Source organism: Bos javanicus, chromosome 19 (assembly GCF_032452875.1).
Source record: "Bos javanicus breed banteng chromosome 19, ARS-OSU_banteng_1.0, whole genome shotgun sequence".
Classification (NCBI taxonomy): domain Eukaryota; kingdom Metazoa; phylum Chordata; class Mammalia; order Artiodactyla; family Bovidae; genus Bos; species Bos javanicus.
This window is the reverse complement of record NC_083886.1, coordinates 14,749,614-14,767,677: the sequence shown is the minus strand read 5'-3', so window position 1 is coordinate 14,767,677 and position 18,064 is coordinate 14,749,614.

The window sequence follows — 18,064 nt, the reverse complement described above, 5'->3', positions numbered from 1 at the left end:
TAGGTGGTGTGAGGTCCTGTGCTTGCCCTGGCGTTTCTTCAGGGGCTGGGTGGGTGACGCACGTTTACTCTCCACCACCAAACTGTGACGTTAAATGAATGCTTCGTCTCGAGAATTCAGTGATGCTCACTCCTTCATCCCCAGAGCCCCCACTTTAGGTCTTTACCTGCACAGGGCTCTTGTCTAAGGACAAGTCAGCACAGTCGTTTCATACACGAGGCCACCACTGCACACGCGTGGCTGCCAAGGCAGGAGCGTGACCCACCAAGGCCCGCCTGAGCTCACCGCGTTGTCTGTCCCCCCAGTCACAAAGCAGCCTTCGCCGGTCTCACTGAGGAGTCAGTGGATGCGCAGCCTGATGAGCACGGTGCTTCAGTCAAATGTATTCTTTTCCCTTTCCGTTGAAATAAACCTCCCCACTGGTAGACCAGTCACCACTGTGCGTCACGTCGGCCCAGCACCTTGCTCTGGTTCCAGGGAGCTTTGTCAGGCGAGCCCCGCCGCAGAGTGTGACCCAGGCTGAGCACAGGGATGCCGTTCCCAGGCTGGGCGGGTTTCGGGTCCACCTTCCCTTGACGGGCTGGGTGGTTTCACTGGTCTTGACATGAACATGAAGATCTGAACCTCTCAGTTGACACGATTTGTGTTGTTTTCTGGGTGAATTGACTAGCAAACCATTGTCACAGGGAGCAGTTTTAGCTTCTCCGAATGATTTGGCGACTTTATGCCTTTTGAACATTAACTTGGGGCACAAAGAGGCAGGAGGGGCAGGGAGCTCGCACTCGTGTGCCTTCAGCCTCTGCCTCAGTTTCTCTGAAGCAGCAATAACATCTGCAGAGAAAGGCGTGGCCACAAGAGGCAGGAGAGGAGCAGTGGCCTTAGTTGACTATTAAACACTGCAGTGTCCACCGCTGTTGAGGATGTACAGCAAAGCAAAGGGGGGGCTATTTCAAAAATGAGCTTAAACAATTTAAAAGCTATCAGTCTGAACCACCCCAAGCTAGATGTTCTAGAAAGGAGGGAGAAGGGAGCTTCCGGGCCCGGGGGAGGCCGCGGCTCTCCTCGGCGGGGAGTGCTGGTCCCCACAGAGGCCTGGGCCCTCCTCCCGCCTCCTGGTCAGACTCTGTGTAGACCCGGTGCCGACCCTGTGCCCAGCCAGCCCCGGCCAGTGGTTCCCAGGCAGGTCATGAGAGGAATGGGAAGATCCTGCCGCTGCCTCCAGGAATCTGCCTGATCCTACAGCGTCTTCGTCTGCTGGGGAGCGACATTTCCTTCATCCATGTTTTTAATGAACAAAAATGTGAAACAGCCAGTGGTATTACTTTGGGATAATCAGGAGCAGACCAAAGAGCCAGTGTTCTGCGATCTAACGTGGGCCCACCCCTCTCCCCAGATGGAAAACAAGAACACAGCGACAAATGAGGGCCACCCCAGGGAGGACGCGCCCCACGCGCCTGACGGGCAAGGCTCAGTGCCAGGCTGTGGTGAAAGGCCTGGAGAAGTGCTGAGCGGGAGGTGAGCCTTCATGCCAGTGCTGGCTCCCGGGACTTCCCTGGTGGTCCAGCGGCTAAGACTCCGAGCTCCCAGTGCAGGGGACCCGGGTTTGATCCCCGGTCAAGGAACTAGATCCCACGTGTGGCAACTGAAGAGTTCACATGCCTGAACTAAAGATCCTGTGTGCTGTAACTAGAAGACCCCACGTGCCGCAGCTAAGACCGGGTGCAGCCAAATAAATAATAAATTTAAACAAAAATGCTGGCTCCTCAGCTTGGGCACAAGAAGGGTAAAACTCAGGCCTGTCCCGATCCACATGCTGAGGCTGAAAGTGCTAAGGACCACGAGTGTGCAGACGATGAAGGGCCAAAGCCTACGGGCAGAGAGATGGAAGTTCCAGCTGGGACGCTAAGACAGGCGTCCCTAGTCAGGTTCCAGCATTTGCAGAGTTCCTCCAGAGACAGCAGGAGTGCTGGGAGGGGCACAGCAGTCGCCTGGGGGAGGACAGGGAAACTTGGAAAGCAAGCAGGCAACAGATCACGATGAACTTTGGGCCAGCAAACAGCATGCTCCTGGAGAGAGTGGGGCACCTTTGATGCTTTGGGGGCACAGGGAGATGGCATAAAGATGTAGAAATGAGTCTCACTGAATGACAAGAGCACAGCCTTGGGCACCAAGAAATCTGGCTCCAAGCTCAGCTCCACGTGTGGATGTCCCTGAGCCGGAGGAGTCACCCAGGATAGTAAGCCCAGGCCACCCCAGGAGGCACAGACATATTAATGGGCGTCTGTCTACTATTTTCAATACTCTAGAAATTTTACATGTGTCTCGGTTGGGTGCCGAAAGCTCATGATGCTGTTTTTTTCCTGATAGCTAATATTTACCTACCCAGGAAGGGGTCCTGGCTACCTCATGCTGGCCAAAAGCTCCAATGGGAGGTTAATAATAATAAATACTGGGGACAGGAGATCTTCATAAAAGCAGTATTTCAGTAAGCAAAATCTCCCCAAACATGGGATTCCCTGTGGTTGGTAGAGGGGCAGAATGATCATGGAGCCTCAACTCTGAGAGGACTGAGATCCACCTAGTGGGCTCAGCCCATTAGCAACTTTTAAGGAGATGAGACAGACGGCAGCTCAGAGGAGGTTGAATGGTGGGCCTGATCCCAAACATGCTGGTTCTGTGATTGGCCTTTTGGGGTGGAGAGAGACAGAAACAAAGACATCTAGGCCCTGAATTAGAAGAAAAGCCGACAGCATTCTTGCCCATACGAACAAGTACTTACGTAGCCATGTGAGGATACAGCAAGATGAACGCAGACTAGAAGAGAGCCTTCACCCCTGAAGATACGGAAGTAACATTATGTCAGAAACAAAATAGGAAATATTATGTGATTCCACTGATATGAAGTATCCTAGAATTAGCAAATTCAGAGAGAAAGAAGAAGAGGGGTTACTAGGGACTGTGGGAGGAGGAAACGGAGTCGTCATTTCATGGGTGTAGGGTTTCAGTTGGGATGATGAAAGAGTTTTGGACAGGGACAGTGGTAACGGTTGCAAAATGAAGTGAATGTACTTAATGCTACTGAACTGTTCCTTTAAAAACTTAAAATGGTAGCTTACGTTAACGTATATTTTACCACAATTTAAAAATTCTAGAGTTGTAAAGTATAATAACAAGTGAAAAATTAACTAGTGGGACTAAGTAGTAGACTCAAGAAGACAGAAGAAAGAATCTGAACTTGAAGATAGAGCAGTAGAGAGTAACCAGTGTGAAGAACAGAAAGGAGAGAGAATGAAGAATGAACGAGCCTCAGGGATCCATACAGCAACATCAGATACAACAAGTGATGTGTAATAGACGTGCCATGGGAGAGAAGAGAAACAGGGAGGGAGAATACGTGAAGAAATCACGGCCAGAACCTTCCTACAGGACGGAAACAACGGGCAGATCCAAGAAGCTCAGTACCTCCCAAGGAGGCTACACACAGAAAGATCTCTACCTGGATGCTTCACAGCCAACCTGCTGAAAGACAAACTCTGGAAAGAAGCTAGAGAAAAACAACTCGCCAGGTACAGAGGAACAATGAAACAAAAATGACAGGCAGCAGGAATGGAAACCAAGGCAGTGAGCCGACATATTCACAGTACTGTAAATTCTTCAACAGTCTGCCAGGAATCCTGGATCCATCAAAACAAAGATGAAATAAAGACATTCCCCTCTCCCCCACCACCACCAACGAAGGGGGAGAATGCATTGCTAGATACGTTGCTTTATAAGAATTAAAGCTGGGCTCCCCGAGTGGTTCAGTGGTAAGGAATCCACTGTCAGTGCAGGAGACACGGGTTTGATCCCTGGTCTGGGAAGACCCCACATCCCATGAAGCAACTAAGCCTGTGCGCCCCAGTGGTTGAGCCTGTGCTCTAGAGTCTGCAAACCAAAACTGTTGAGCCCTTGCACCACAACTACTGAAGCCCAAGGGTCGTGGAGCCGATGCTCCGCAACAAGAGAAGCCACCACAATGAGAAGCCCGAGCACCGCAGCCAAGAGCAGCCCCGGCTCGCCACAACTCCAGGAAAGCCTGTGCAGCAAGACAGCCAGCAAGACAGCCAGACAGCCAAAACCAAATACAAGTACATTAAGAAAGCATTAAAGACAATCATCCAGGGAATTTCAGGTGGTAATTTGAATTCACACAAAGATAAGAAGAGAGGTACTCGAAAAGGCAAATACATGAGTAAATTGTGTGTTCTCTTTTAACTTTGTAAAATACTCTAACTCATGTCCATTGAGTCGGTGATGCCATCCAACCATCTCATCCTCTGTCGTCCCCTTCTCCTCCCACCTTCAATCTTTCCCAGCATCAGGGTCTTTTCCAATGAGTCAGCTCTTCGCATCAGGTGGCCAGAGTATTGGAGTTTCAGCTTCAGCATCAGTCCTTCCAATGAACATTCAGGACTGATTTCCTTTAGGATGGACTGGTTGGATCTCCTTGCAGTCCAAGGGTCTCTCAAGAGTCTTCTCCAACACCACAGTTCAAAAGCATCAATTCTTTGGCACTCAGCTTTCTTTATAATCCCAACTCTCACATCCATTCATGACTACTGGAAAAACCTTAGCCTTGACTAGACGAATCTTTGTTGGCATCAGTTCAGTTTAGTTGCTCAGTCGTGTCCCACTCTTTGTGACCCCATGAATCGCAGCACGCCAGGCCTCCCTGTCCATCACCAACTCCCAGAGTTCACTCAAACTCATGTCCATCGAGTCGGTGATGCCATCCAGCCATCTCATCCTCTGTCGTCCCCTTCTCCTCCTGCCCCCAATCCCTCCCAGCATCAGGGTCTTTTCCAATGAGTCAATTCTTCGCATGAGGTGGCCAAAGTATTGGAGTTTCAGCTTTAGCATCAGTCCTTCCAATGAATAGCCAAGTCTGATCTCCTTTAGAATGGACTGGTTGGATCTCCTTGCAGTCCAAGGGACTCTCAAGAGTCTTCTCCAAGGCATACAGTTACATAAAACAGTAATTATATTGCTCTATTCTGGGGGTCTACAGCATATGAAAATATAATAAATATGATGACAAAGGGAAGGGGAAGAAATACCAAGCTATATAAAAACCAAAGTTCTATATTTTACCAGAAGTTAGTATTTATCTCAGCTTACAATGTACTCCTTAGAACAACCATTAAGAAAATAACTTAACAATACATAGTAAATGCAAATCATACATCTCTTAGTTAATATACAGAATATATAAAGAACTTCTACAATTCAACAGAAAAACCCAAATAACTTGATTTTTAAATGGGCATACAGCTTGAATAGATGTTTCCCTTAGGATTCTATATAAATGGCCAAAAAGCACATGAAAAGATGCTCAGCACCTCAGCATTACTAATCATTAGAGAAATGCAAGTCGATCACAATGAGATATCACCTCACACCACTGAGATAGCTTCTATGGAAAAAAAAAATACTGTTGGTGAGGATGTGGAGAAATTAGAACCCTTTGCACTGTTGGTGAGATTGTAAAAAGGTGCAACCACTATAGAAAACAATATGGCAGTTCCTCAAAAGAATTAAAAATAGAATTACCATATGATCCAACAATCCAAATTCTAGGTATATACACAAAATAGTTGAAAGCAGAAGACATGATGCTTCATGAAATAAGCCAGTCACAAGAAAAGACAAATACTGTAGGATTTCATTTATATGAGATATCTAAAGTAGCCAAGATTCATGAAAAAGAATGCACAGTGGTGGCACCCCACTCCAGTGCTCTTGCCTGGAAAATCCCATGGACGGAGGAACCTGGTGGGCTGCAGTCCATGGGGTCACGAAGAGTCGGACACGACTGGGTGACTTCCCTTTCACTTCTCACTTTCCTGCATCGGAGAAGGAAATGGGAGCCCACTCCAGTGTTCTTGCCTGGAGAATCCCAGGGACGGGGGAGCCTGGTGGGCTGCCGTCTCTGGGGTCGCACAGAGTCGGACACGACTGAAGTGACTTAGCAGCAGCAGAGGGAGAGGAAAACGGGGTGTTATTGCTTGATGGGTATAGAATCTCAGCTTTTGCAAGCTGAGTAATTTCTGGAGCTCTGTTACACCACAGTGGGAATATACTTGGCATTACTAAACCATACACTTTAAAATGGTTAAGGACTACCCTGACAGTCGGCGTTTCCCCTGCAGGGAGCAGAGGTTTGATCCCTGGTCTAATTAAGCTCCCGCATGCCACACAGTGTGGCCAAAAAAATTAATTTAAAAAATTTTTAAATAAGATAGTAAATTTTAAGTATTTTACCACAATTTAAAATATATATATATAGCAAAAGCAACAATAATGAAATTAAAATAGCATAGTATTTAACACAAAAGAAGACATAAGGGAGGAGAAAATGAACAAAAAATAACTACACGAAATTTGAAAGTCCCAGTCAAAAGACAGGGAATGTCCGACTTGCGGGCTATGGTCCATGGGGTTGCAGAGTCGGATGTGACAGAGCGACTCACACCTTCACCTGACAGGTCAGTGCTTAATCACTGTAATTCCTCCTTTTGTCTCAGCGATATTTAAATTATATTTTTCCAGGGTTAATGCAGCCACTCCATCCTGTTTATGATACAGGGTTTTCTCTACTTTTAACCTTATTTGTCTTTGAATCTAAAGTATGTTTCTTGTGGACCCGGAAGAGTTGAGTTATTTTGCATCCAGTCTGACAGCCCCTGTCTTTTGATTGGCCTGTTTAGTCTTTTCAAACTTAATGTAGTTATCGGTAACTTTTGTGTCCATTTTTTCCTCAAATGCATACACAGCTAAAACAGAGTCCCAAAATACATAAAGCAAAAATTAACAGAAGTAAATGAAAAAATAGATAATTCAACAATAACAGATTCCTATATCAATAACTTCCATCCTAAGAAACTGGAAAAAAGAGAACAAACTGAACTCAAAGTAAGCAGAATGAACAAAAAATAAAGATCAGAGTGATAACTAATGAGACAGAAAAGAAAGAGAAACATTAATAAAATCAAAAGTTAGTGCTTTGAAAAGATTTTTTAAATTGACAAGAAGAGAGAAGACAAAATTTCCAGATTCAGAAATGAAACAGGAGATATTGCTAGTGACCCTATGGAAATTAAGACGATAATAAAGGAATTGTATAAGCCACTCTATGTCAACAAATTAGACAACTTAAATGAACAAAGTCCTAGAAAGACACAATTTACCAAAACTAACTTAGGAATAAACAAAGTCTGAATAGACCTATAAGAGGTTAAAAAAAAAAACACTAAATTAGTAATTAAAAATCTCACAAAGAAAAGCTCAGTCTTAGAAGGTCTTACTGGTGAATTTGCTATATTTAGAGAAGAAATATGAATCTTTCACAAACATTTTTCAAAAAAGAAGAAAGAACACTTTCCAATTCATTCTAGAGGCCAGTATTACCCTGAAATCAAAGCCAACAAAGGCATCACAAGAAAAGGAAACTACAGAGAAATATGTCTCATGATGTAAGACACAAAAATTCTTAGTAAATACTAGCTGGTTGAATCCAGCAACGTATTTCAAAAAAATTATACAACACAGCCAGGTGAGATCTGTCCCAGGAGGGCAAACATACAAATGAATTAACTAATACACCATATTAAAAGCACAAAGGGCAAAAACCACATGACCATCTCAACAGATGCAGAAAAAGCATTTCATAAAATCCAACACCCATTCCAGAAAAAAAAAAAAAAAAAAAAAACCTCAACTAATGTCAAACTTAATGGTGAAAGGCTAAATGTTTTTATTCCTAAGATCAGAAATAAGGCAAAAATGTCAACTCTTGCCACTTCTACTCAGCATAGTTTTAGAGGTTCGGGCCAGTGGAACAGGCTAAATAAATGAAAATTTAAGTCATGTATTGGAAAGAAAGATTAAAACTGCCTTTTTTCACAGATGGAATGATCCTCTGAGGAATCTATTTTTAAAAACTAGAACTAAAACAAATTCAACAAAGTCACAGGGACAAGATCACTAAACCACCACCAGAAAAAACAATGGCATTTCTATACACTAGCAAGGAACAATTCAAAAATGAAACATTTCATTGACAATATCATCGAAAACAATAAAATACTTAGGAATAAATCTGACAAAAGAACCGCAAGGTTCGTATGTTGAAAATTATAAAACCCTGCTGAGAAACGCTGAATAGAAGTGAGATATTCCATGTTCATGAATGGAAGTCAACATTGCTACGATGGCATTGCTCCCTAAATTGATCTATAGACTGAATGTAATCCCTATCAAAATCCCAGCAAGCATTGTTAGAGAAACTAACAAATTTGTCCAAAAATGTGTATGGAAATACAACAAACCCAGAATAGCCAAAATGATTTTAATAAAAATGTGAACATAAACTACCCAATTATAAAAAACTTTCACTGGTATAAAAACAGGCAAGTAGAATGGGACAAAATTAAGAGTCTGGAAATAAATCCTCACATCATGGTCAATTGATTTTGTACAAATGAGTTAAGGCAATTTGACGAGGGGAAAAATAATCTTTTCAACAAATGATTCTGGGATAATTAGATATGCACATGCAAAAAGTTTAGTTTTAGACCCTCACATCATATGCAAAAATTAACTCAGAATGGATTATAGGCCTAAATATAAGAGTGAAAACTGTAAAACTTCTGGAGTATAACAGAAAAATCTTTGGTGCCTTGGGTTGGGTGGGTTAAGATTTCTTAGATCTGACACCAAAAACAATCCATAAAAGAAAAAAAAACTGATAAATTAGAACATCAAAAATTTTAAATGTTTGTGATTCAAAAGACAGCATTCAGTTCAGTTCAGTTGCTCAGTGTGTCCGACTCTTTGCGACCCCATGAATTGTAGCACACCAGGCCTCCCTGTCCATCTCCAACTCCCGGAGTTTACTCAAACTCATGTCCATCAAGTCGGTGATGCCATCCAGCCATCTCATCCTCTGTCGTCCCCTTCTCCTCCTGCCCCCAATCCCTCCCAGCATCAGGGTCTTTTCCAATAAGTCAATTCTTCACATGAGGTGGCCAAAGTAGTGGAGTTTTAGCTTTAGCATCGGTCCTTCCAATGAATAGCCAAGTCTGATCTCCTTTAGAATGGACTGGTTGGATCTCCTTGCAGTCCAAGGGACTCTCAAGAGTCTTCTCTAACACCACAGTTCAAAAGTATCAATTCTTCGGTGCTCAACTTTCTTCACAGTCCAACTCTCACATCCATATGTGACCACAGGACAGCATTAAGAACATGCAAAGACTAGCTACAAACTGGGGAAAATATTTGCAAGTCATTTTCCGATAGGGTATCTGTATGCAGAATATATAAAGAATTCTTATGATGCAATAAGACAAGCAACTCAATTAAAATGAGCAAAAAATCTGAATAGACACTTCACCAAAGAAGGTAAATATATGAATAAAAAGTAGAAACGTCACTTTGCTGACAAAGGTCCGTATAGTCAAAGCTATGGTTTTTACCAGTAATCATGTACACGTGTGAGAGCTGGACCTTAAAGAAGGCTGAGCATTGAAGAATTGATGCTTTCAAACTGTGGTGCTGGAGAAGACTCTTGAGAGTCCCTTGGACTGCAAGGAGATCCAACCAGTCCATTCTGAAGGAGATCAGTCCTGAATATTCATTGGAAGACTGATGCTGAAGTTCCAATACTTTGGCCACTTGATGCAAAGAGCTGAGTGATTGGAAAGGCTTTGATGCTGGGAAAGACTGAAGGCAGGAGGAGTAGGGGGTGGCCTAGGATGAGATGGTTAAACAGCGTCACCGACTCAATGGATGTGAATCTGAGCAAACGCTGGGCGATGGTAGAGGACAGGGAAGCCGGGTGGGCTGCCGTCCACAGGATGACAAAGAGTCAGACACGACTTGGCAACTGAACCCAGCCGACAAACACATGAATAGCAGTTCACTAGTCACTAGGGAAATAGAAATTAAAGCCACAGTGAGAGCCCACGCTCACTAGAACGGCTATAATCATAATGCAAACGGTAACAAGTGTAGCCGTGGAGCGACTGGAACTCACACGGCCGCTGGGAGTGTACAGTGGCGCAGTCACCGTGGAAAACAGTTTGGCAGTTTCTCAAAACGTTAAATGTAACCTTACCACGTGACCCAGCAACTCCACACCTAGGTATCCAGCCAAGAGAAATGAAAACAGGTTACACAAAGATTTGTGATTATTTACGTCAGTCTCACACATAACGGCCCAAGTCTGGAAACAACCCAAGTGGTCATCAGTAGGCAAAGAGGTCAGCAAAATGTGGTGCCCATCTGTGATAAAAAGACTCAAACTACCCACATATGCTCTGACGTGGATGCACCTTAAGCTCAGTGAAAGAAGCCAGACACAAAGACTGCATAGTGTGTGATCTTATTTATACGAAACATTCAGAAAAGACAAATCTATAGCTACAAAAATCAGTCCGGTCATTGCCTCAGGCAGGGACGGGCTTGAGGATCAACTGCAAACCAGCACAGAGTTAGCTGTTAGGGTGATGAAATGTTCTAAAATGGATAGAGTGTGTTGACGGGCAGCACAATTTGCCAAACCTACTAAAAATCCCCCAGTTGCACCTTTACGATGAGTGGATTTTATGGCATGTAAATTACACCTCAATATCAAAGCTGCAAAAAAACTGTAACCAGCAAGGGGCTGGGGTGCACTAACCTTACCAACAATACCCAACAGTCTGCCCTTCTGCCTCTGCTGTTTTTACTAACTCCTCCTCCCGACGCTGCCGGCTTGCTCTGCGAGAGCCTCCCAGACTTCACAGGGAAACGTTTACAGTCAGCATTGCCTGTGCACTGACCATCTTCCTGTTAGTTTTCCCACAGGACTCAGATCCTCCACGTGCAGAGCTGTGCCCACAGCTCTTCCCTCCCAGGCCCTGGAGCAAGGCTCGTTGAGAGAGAAACAAGACCACCTGCGTGTGAAGTGCCTTCTGATGGCCCTGGTGATCTCTCACGTAGGAACAAAGTGTAAACTTCAATTCGGCAGCTTAAGTACAGAAACTGACCCTGGTGCCTAAGTTAATCGAGTTACAGGATGATCTTTTTAGGATCATTTTTCGGCTATGACGCATTTTATTACTACTTTTCCTCCAAATCTGTTCAGGTCTGCCACCCTCTGATCTTGCCCAACCACACCCTGCCTGCGTCTGAGAAGGCTTTGCAGGGACCTGGTGGGGGGCTCCTAGGCTGCTCGCAGCACTGGCCGCTGCACCATCTGGTACTCTCGTGCACGCTTCTCGAGAAGCAGGCAGAGTCCTGCACTTTGTTCCTACGACCTCGAGTCCCAGCAGAGCTCCGGGAGATGCTCTTGCCCACAAGCCCTGCTCCTGGCCCAGACCGGGCTGATTGACTGGGCACCTGAGAGGCATGTAAAGAGTGTACATCACAGGTACTCCCCCGGCCCAGACGCTGGCTGAGTGGTGGGGAGACCCTGAAGAGGGGAATTCAGACGAGGCTGGCCATCAAGGAGCCCCTCCGGCGTCAGTCAGCGGTGAGAGGACTTCACACCTAACGTTGGTCACAGGAGCACAGAGCAGGTGCAGCCCTGCCTGGGTGGGGCTCGGGGTCTCCGGCCCCTGAGAGCAGCACTGCCTGGAGGGAAGGTGCCCCAGCAGCCGACCAACTAGCCCCGGGGGCTACAGACGCCACCTCCTCTGCCTTACACACGGGCAAGCCCCCAAACCACTTTTAGGCACACACTGGGAGGCAGAACCTCTCAACTCCAGCCTTGCATCTGAGGCCAACCCTAAAATATCTGCATATTAAACGACCAAGGACAGTTAAGCTTTCAAAGGGAGAAGATCAAAGTGCTGTCATCTTTGAATTTAATCCTTTTGTTGCATCAGTGGTCTTAAGAGGGATAAGAGAGATCAAAATAAAAATGGAAACAAACTATATCTTTGTGGCTGTTGTGTTTTAGTCTTTTTTTCCCTCAATTTGGGCCACAAAATAGGTCAGCTCCATTACTGATCAGCCTTCCCACAAATATTTAAAACAAATTGAATTGCACACCCAATACCCATCACAATTACACCAGGCACAATAACTAAATTAGCAATTCAACAAAATAATTGGAAACGCGATTCTCTCTATCCCACCAGTCTCCCTCGAGGGTTTAGCCGATCTATGGGGGAAAACTCAGCTTTCCTAATTCTGGAGCTAATTAGAGACACACTTGTAAATGAAGTTGTTTGTCTTAAAGTTGAAATTCTCTTCTGGGGGTGGGGGAGAGGGAAGGAGACGGGAGGAAAGTCCTTTCCGTCTGGAGCCAGTGGATGAACAGGTATGAGACACGCCTGGGTTCTCAGGAGCAGCCCTGTCTGCAGCTAGTAAAGCATCACCATTGCGCCATCACTCATCCGCTCAGGAACGACTGCGCAACAGCCGGCCGGGCCGAGAGGGGCGCACCTTTTAAAGGCCCTGGAGACCGTCCGTGGGTGGGGCTACTCCGTGCCGTTTAGGGACCCACAGGGCGAGAGAAGGGTCAGTGAGGGCGGCCAGCTCCCCTCCACACCTCCCCACTGCGGCCTGAAGAACCTAAAGGCTCAACTCCCAGGAAGCCAAGGGGAGGCTCCCGCGCCCAGTAACGCCCCCCGCGCCCCCCAACCACGGAGGCTGGCGCCGGGCCCAGGGCCCAGGGCCCGCGAGGTCGCGCGGCCCACCCGCCAGGGCTGACGCTCTGCCTCGGCCCACTTGCTCAGGCCGCTCCTGGAGAAGCAATCTCCAGGTTTCAATTAAGCTGTCCTTGGCCTCTTTTTGTTCCTTCAGGAAGGAACATCTCGGCTTAATTATATAACCGAGAACTAGGCCTCGAGTCCCTCCCCTCTCTCTCTCCTCCACGAGCATCAGGCTGTGACCTTAAACTGCAGCCTCTCCGAGGGGCTGAGCGAGCTCCGGGCGGGGCGGCCGGGGACCCCCACCTCCTCTTCCCCGCCCCGCACCCCTGGGAATGAAGGCCTCACCCCACCTGCGAGGTCGGCAGATGAAACGGTGGCCCCGGGGGCCCAAGAAGCCTTACTCCGAGACGCGCCCGCAGCATCAGAGCGCCTGGGCAGCCGGAGCGCTGATAAGTGAATTCAAGAAGCACCTGCTCCCGCTGCTTATCTCCCCCAACAATATGAACTCCAAGTTATCACACTGAAAGTGCCCCGTATTAGCCTTACATTTAACTCTTGAAACCAAGTGCCCTGCGCTTCAACTTTAAAGGACACAAGAGTCAAACTGGAGAATAATTTTCTGGCCTCAGGGAGCCGGCTCTCGGTTCGCGCCCAAGCTCCCCATCTGTCCTGTGGCCACACTGGGCGTCGAGGCGGGAGACCCCCGCTTCCCCAGACCCCGGGTCACCCTCCCGGGCCTGCAGTGAGGCACCGACCCGGCTGGCTGCACTCGGGGCCTCCGGACCGCGGCAGCTCTTGGGGCCCCGTCTGTTTCCACTTCCCTTGGTTCGAGCTTTGGCGTCTGCTGAGACTCGTGAAGGGCCTCCCAGTGGGTCAGTGGTAAAGAACCCGCCTGCGAGTGCGGGAGACTTAAGAGCTGCTGGTTCCAGCCCTGGGTCGGAAAGATGCCCTGGAGGAGGGCATGGCACCCCACTCCAGTACTCTTGCCTGGAGAATCCCATGGACAGAGGAGCCTGGTGGGCTGCAGTCCGTGGGGTCGCCCAGAGTCAGACACGACTGAAGCGGCCTAGAACACGCGCACGTGGGAGACCGGGAGATACCCGTGTAGACTCGCTCTCCCACCAGTCACGCGGCAAGGGCTCAAAGGCCACACGTCGCCAGTGACTACGGGCGATTCTACCGTCCTCCCGGGAGGCGCAACTGCATGGCTGTGGTCTAGACGCTCTGGATGCTCTCGGGGTTGGAAGAGGCTCTCCGGGACTCCCCAGAGGAGAGCGGAAGGCAAACCGGCCACGAGGAAGCAGGAGCCACACGGAGCTGGGAGGCGCCCTCGCCGTGGAGGCAGAAGCCGGGGAGCCGCGTCACTTGGTGCGCAGCATCGGCCTCACCTGCACACCAACACCCGGGCGCCCTGGGCCCGCGCTGTCAGAGGCGGAGGCGGGCGTTAGTGCCCCAAGCGCCAGGGCCCATGAGCCCGGCGGCAGCTGCCCTCCTACCAGGCCGAGCTCTCACCTTGGAGGACCGGAGCCCGGGAAAGTGACCCTGGCCTGAAATAGGGCTGGAGCCCCACCATTAATACAAGGAAATCCAGTGCAGCTAAGGGTCCGATCAGACTGAAGTTAGAGGTTGCAGGACTCACTGGACAGAAAGTCCCCACTGGGGCTCAGGTCACCTGTCCAGACAGTCCTCCGCCACCATCACCTCCCCCAGCACTGGGCACACAGCAAGAGGTCAACACCCACCCGGAGGAGTGGAGAGAAAAGCATTCCTGCATCCGTGCTAGACCCAAGGCAAGACACGCCTTTCCATGCAGACAGCTGCTTTAGGACCGGGCGGCCTCAGGAACCAGGGTGGCTGACCCTCATCGCAGTGAGGAGGGCCCCTGCCCCACCCCAGGCTCAGAGGTCAACAGGCTTCCTCCAGGTCACACCCTGGCAGGTTTGACTTCTGATCTAATGTTCTTCCCACTCCACCACCTTCTGTTCATATCTGTCCTTGACACAGAAGGTCACACCAGCCCCTTGCAGGACGAACTCTGTGCTTCCAAGCCTATGTGAGAACCGGGGCACACACCCCTCAACACCCAGGGAGGGGAGGTCAGGCGGCAGAAGCAGCCAGCACCATGGGGCGGGGAGCCTGCCGGTCCAGGGCACCCCGGCTCATTTCCAGCCCCGCCATAAAGAGGCAGACGGGGTGAGCGGAGGCTGGGCAGGAATCTTTATGTGTTACCGTTCCTGCTGGGGACCTTAGATTCCATTTCTTCCCTATCAGTAATCTGGGATTTTTTTTTTCCTCTCTCTCTCTCCATTCTTTTAAATTTTCTTTCCTGAGAATTCAGTGTCCTTGACCTCAACAAATGAACTGAGAACCCTGGACCAGGGAAATAAACCGAGCAAACTTCTCAGGAATATAAATGCCGCTGAGGCGACGACTTTATTGAAAGACCCCACATGACGGGCAAGGGGCTGGTAAAGGAAATCTATAGACAGACAAGAAAAACAAAAGTTAGATAAGGCATACTCACTCTGCATTTACACCATCCCTCTCCTCTCCAGACAAGGAGCAGGTAATGAGGGCTTCATCAACACAGCTGTTGAACAAATTGAATATTTGCAAGTCAGCAGGGTGATATGGATCCCCAGGACTTAAGGATTAGTTAATGAACTTACCAAATTACTGGCAATTATTTTTAAAATGTTATGAAGAAAAAGAAACGAAAAAAAGAGAAAGTGAGACAGGTTAAGATTTAAACAGAATGACCAAGGCAAGTTCAACTTAATTCCTAGCACAACTGTCCCCCCAGTACAAACACACCCACACACACAAATTAAAAACACAAACTCAGATGCAGAACACAAACTTCATTCACTTTAGACAAGGCTCACTGCTTGTACGTGCCTTTCTTGAACACCAAGTGCAGCCCATCAGGATGTCAGGAGGGGAGCCATCCGCCCTGGCACAGAACACCCACACTTCCGTAGCAGGAACCTCGGGCTTCCCCACGACACCCTTCGCCCCTGAGAAGTAGCTGTGTCGCCTGTGAGCCTGACCCAGGGAGGCACGGATCTTGCTGTCTCACATGCACGGTGACCGCACCATGGTGGGGAAGGTTCGGATCCACTGAGCCTCAAAGTCAGCTCCTTGTGGATGAAATGGTAAGAGGCCAAGAGGCAGTAATCCCGGATGAGTCGTATGTGGAGACCAGGAAACTCAACCACTGAAAGGAATCGGCTTTCCTAAACTGGAGACACAGAATTTGTTGCTGAACTTGTCAGAACCGACGTTCCCCGGTGTTCTGTGGGCTCTCAGGGTTCCTGAACGATGCTCAACAAGCATTCTTGGCCGGTGACCATGGAGAGTCTGGCTACACCCTAAAGGCAGTGTGGGGAGGAACACAAACTCACGCAAGGCAAGGAAAACGCACCAAAGAGACCGCCGGGATGAAAGCGCTGAAGGTAGCAAGAGCAGGAAGCCAGTGGGGAGAGGGGGGAACAGCGTGTGATCCAGCGGCTAGAAAACGCACGCGGGGGCCGGGGAGGGAGAGGCTAGTGTCACTTCCTATTTATCCACCATCTTTCACTGGAGCATCTCGGAGCACGAGAGGCCGCAGCTCTTTAATCCTCCCCGAGGAGGACGCTGATTTCAAGGGCTCCCTGGGGAGCAAGAAATAAACCCCAGGATCAGAGTCCAGGGCCGACCTCCTCTCTGCCTCTCAACACCCTTCACTGCAGACGGCCCAGCCTACGGCACGTGAGAAGCAGGTGGGCCCTAGAACAAGCCTCTGTCAGAACTTTCAAAGTATTTGGACTCATTCACTTGGTTCATTTTACTCCCGAAGATCCACGCCAAGAAAAACAATAATTTCAAAGGACAACAAAGAAGCTTTATGCAGGAATATTCTCCTGAAACAATATTCATAATAGCAAACAAGTGTAACAGTCTAAGTGTTCAACAAGAGGGGGATTTGGTTTAGTAGGCAAAGACTAATGGAATTATTAGTTAGCAATTAAAATACTTCAGTGAGATCTTTAAAAACGTGGAAACAACCTTCTCTTGTAGTACTACTAATAAAATGCAGAGTGCAACCTATGGGTGGTTCTCAATGGGTGGTGTATGGATGTTAGGTGGAGGGGGCCGCGTGCATTTTGTTTTTGCTGCTTTGAAAAGGGTAACATTTCAAACAGTCCAGAAGGACAAACGAAGCCTCCCACCTGCACTGCTCCCTGGACCCTCCCGCACCCCGAGAAGAGGCCACTGGGTACCACAGTGTGTATATGCAGGCAAGGGTGATGAAGGAACACAGGTTAACGAGAAGGGGATCTTCTTGAGTGGAGGGATAATTTTTGTTGTTGTTCAGTCACTAAGTCATGTCTTGCGACCCCTTGGACTGTAGCACACCAGGCGTGGCTTCCCTGTCCTTCACTATCTCCCGGAGTTTGCTCAAACTCAAGTCCGTTGAGTCGGTGATGCTATCCAACCATGTCATCCTCGGCTGCCCCCTTCTCATTTTGCCTTCAATCTTTCTCAGCATCAGGGTCTTTTCCAAACAGTTGGCTCTTTGTATCAGGTGACCAAAGTATGGGGTTATAGCCAAGTCTTATTTTCATTTGCTCCTTCCACGTTTCTCTAATTTTTGACGTGAAATAAACTAAGACAAGAAGACAGCCTTATCTTCTCCATCCTGAAGGGAACAGCCCACGGCCTGCTCTGGCCCCATGCGCAAACCTGGGCCGGGTGGGCCTGTGGCTTCCTCGTGGCTCTGGTGGCGTCTTCAGGGGCTGTGGTTTAGGAGCGCCGTGCAAGGAGGTGTCAAAATGGATGAAAAGGAAATAAGCAAACTTCACACAAAAGGGAGAAATGCTTCAGTCAACACTGAAAAAAGGGCCCCGGATTGAAACTCTTTGATAACGGTTCTCAACTCATTTCAAAATCAGCATTAGCCACCAAAATGTAAAGTATTAGTTTTATTAAAATGCAAATCAATCAACTAATCTTTCTGGTAACAGTTACTGAATTGCAGTATCCGTGTCAATTAAAATAGTATCCAATTTATTCTTGGCTGGAAGGAGGGTGGTCTTCTGAATTTTAAAATGCAAGCCTCCCTTAACTGAAAATTCTGTCCACTTTCTCATCTCTTTGGCTTTTAATTCATTCTAATTAAACCTGATGGACTCCAAACATTTTGAAGTACCTGTTTAAATCTTTTTCTCCATTGGATAATGACTATGACAAAGGTTCTGTCTCTTTAGGAAACGTGGGTCTGCATTGGGTGGCCAGTGAAGAGGTTATTCACCTGCTTTTCTAACATGCGTTATCCGGGATCCTCAAGTTGGATGGATGGGGTTGGATGATCTGTGTTTTTAAAAGTGATCATTTTGAAGGGAGTG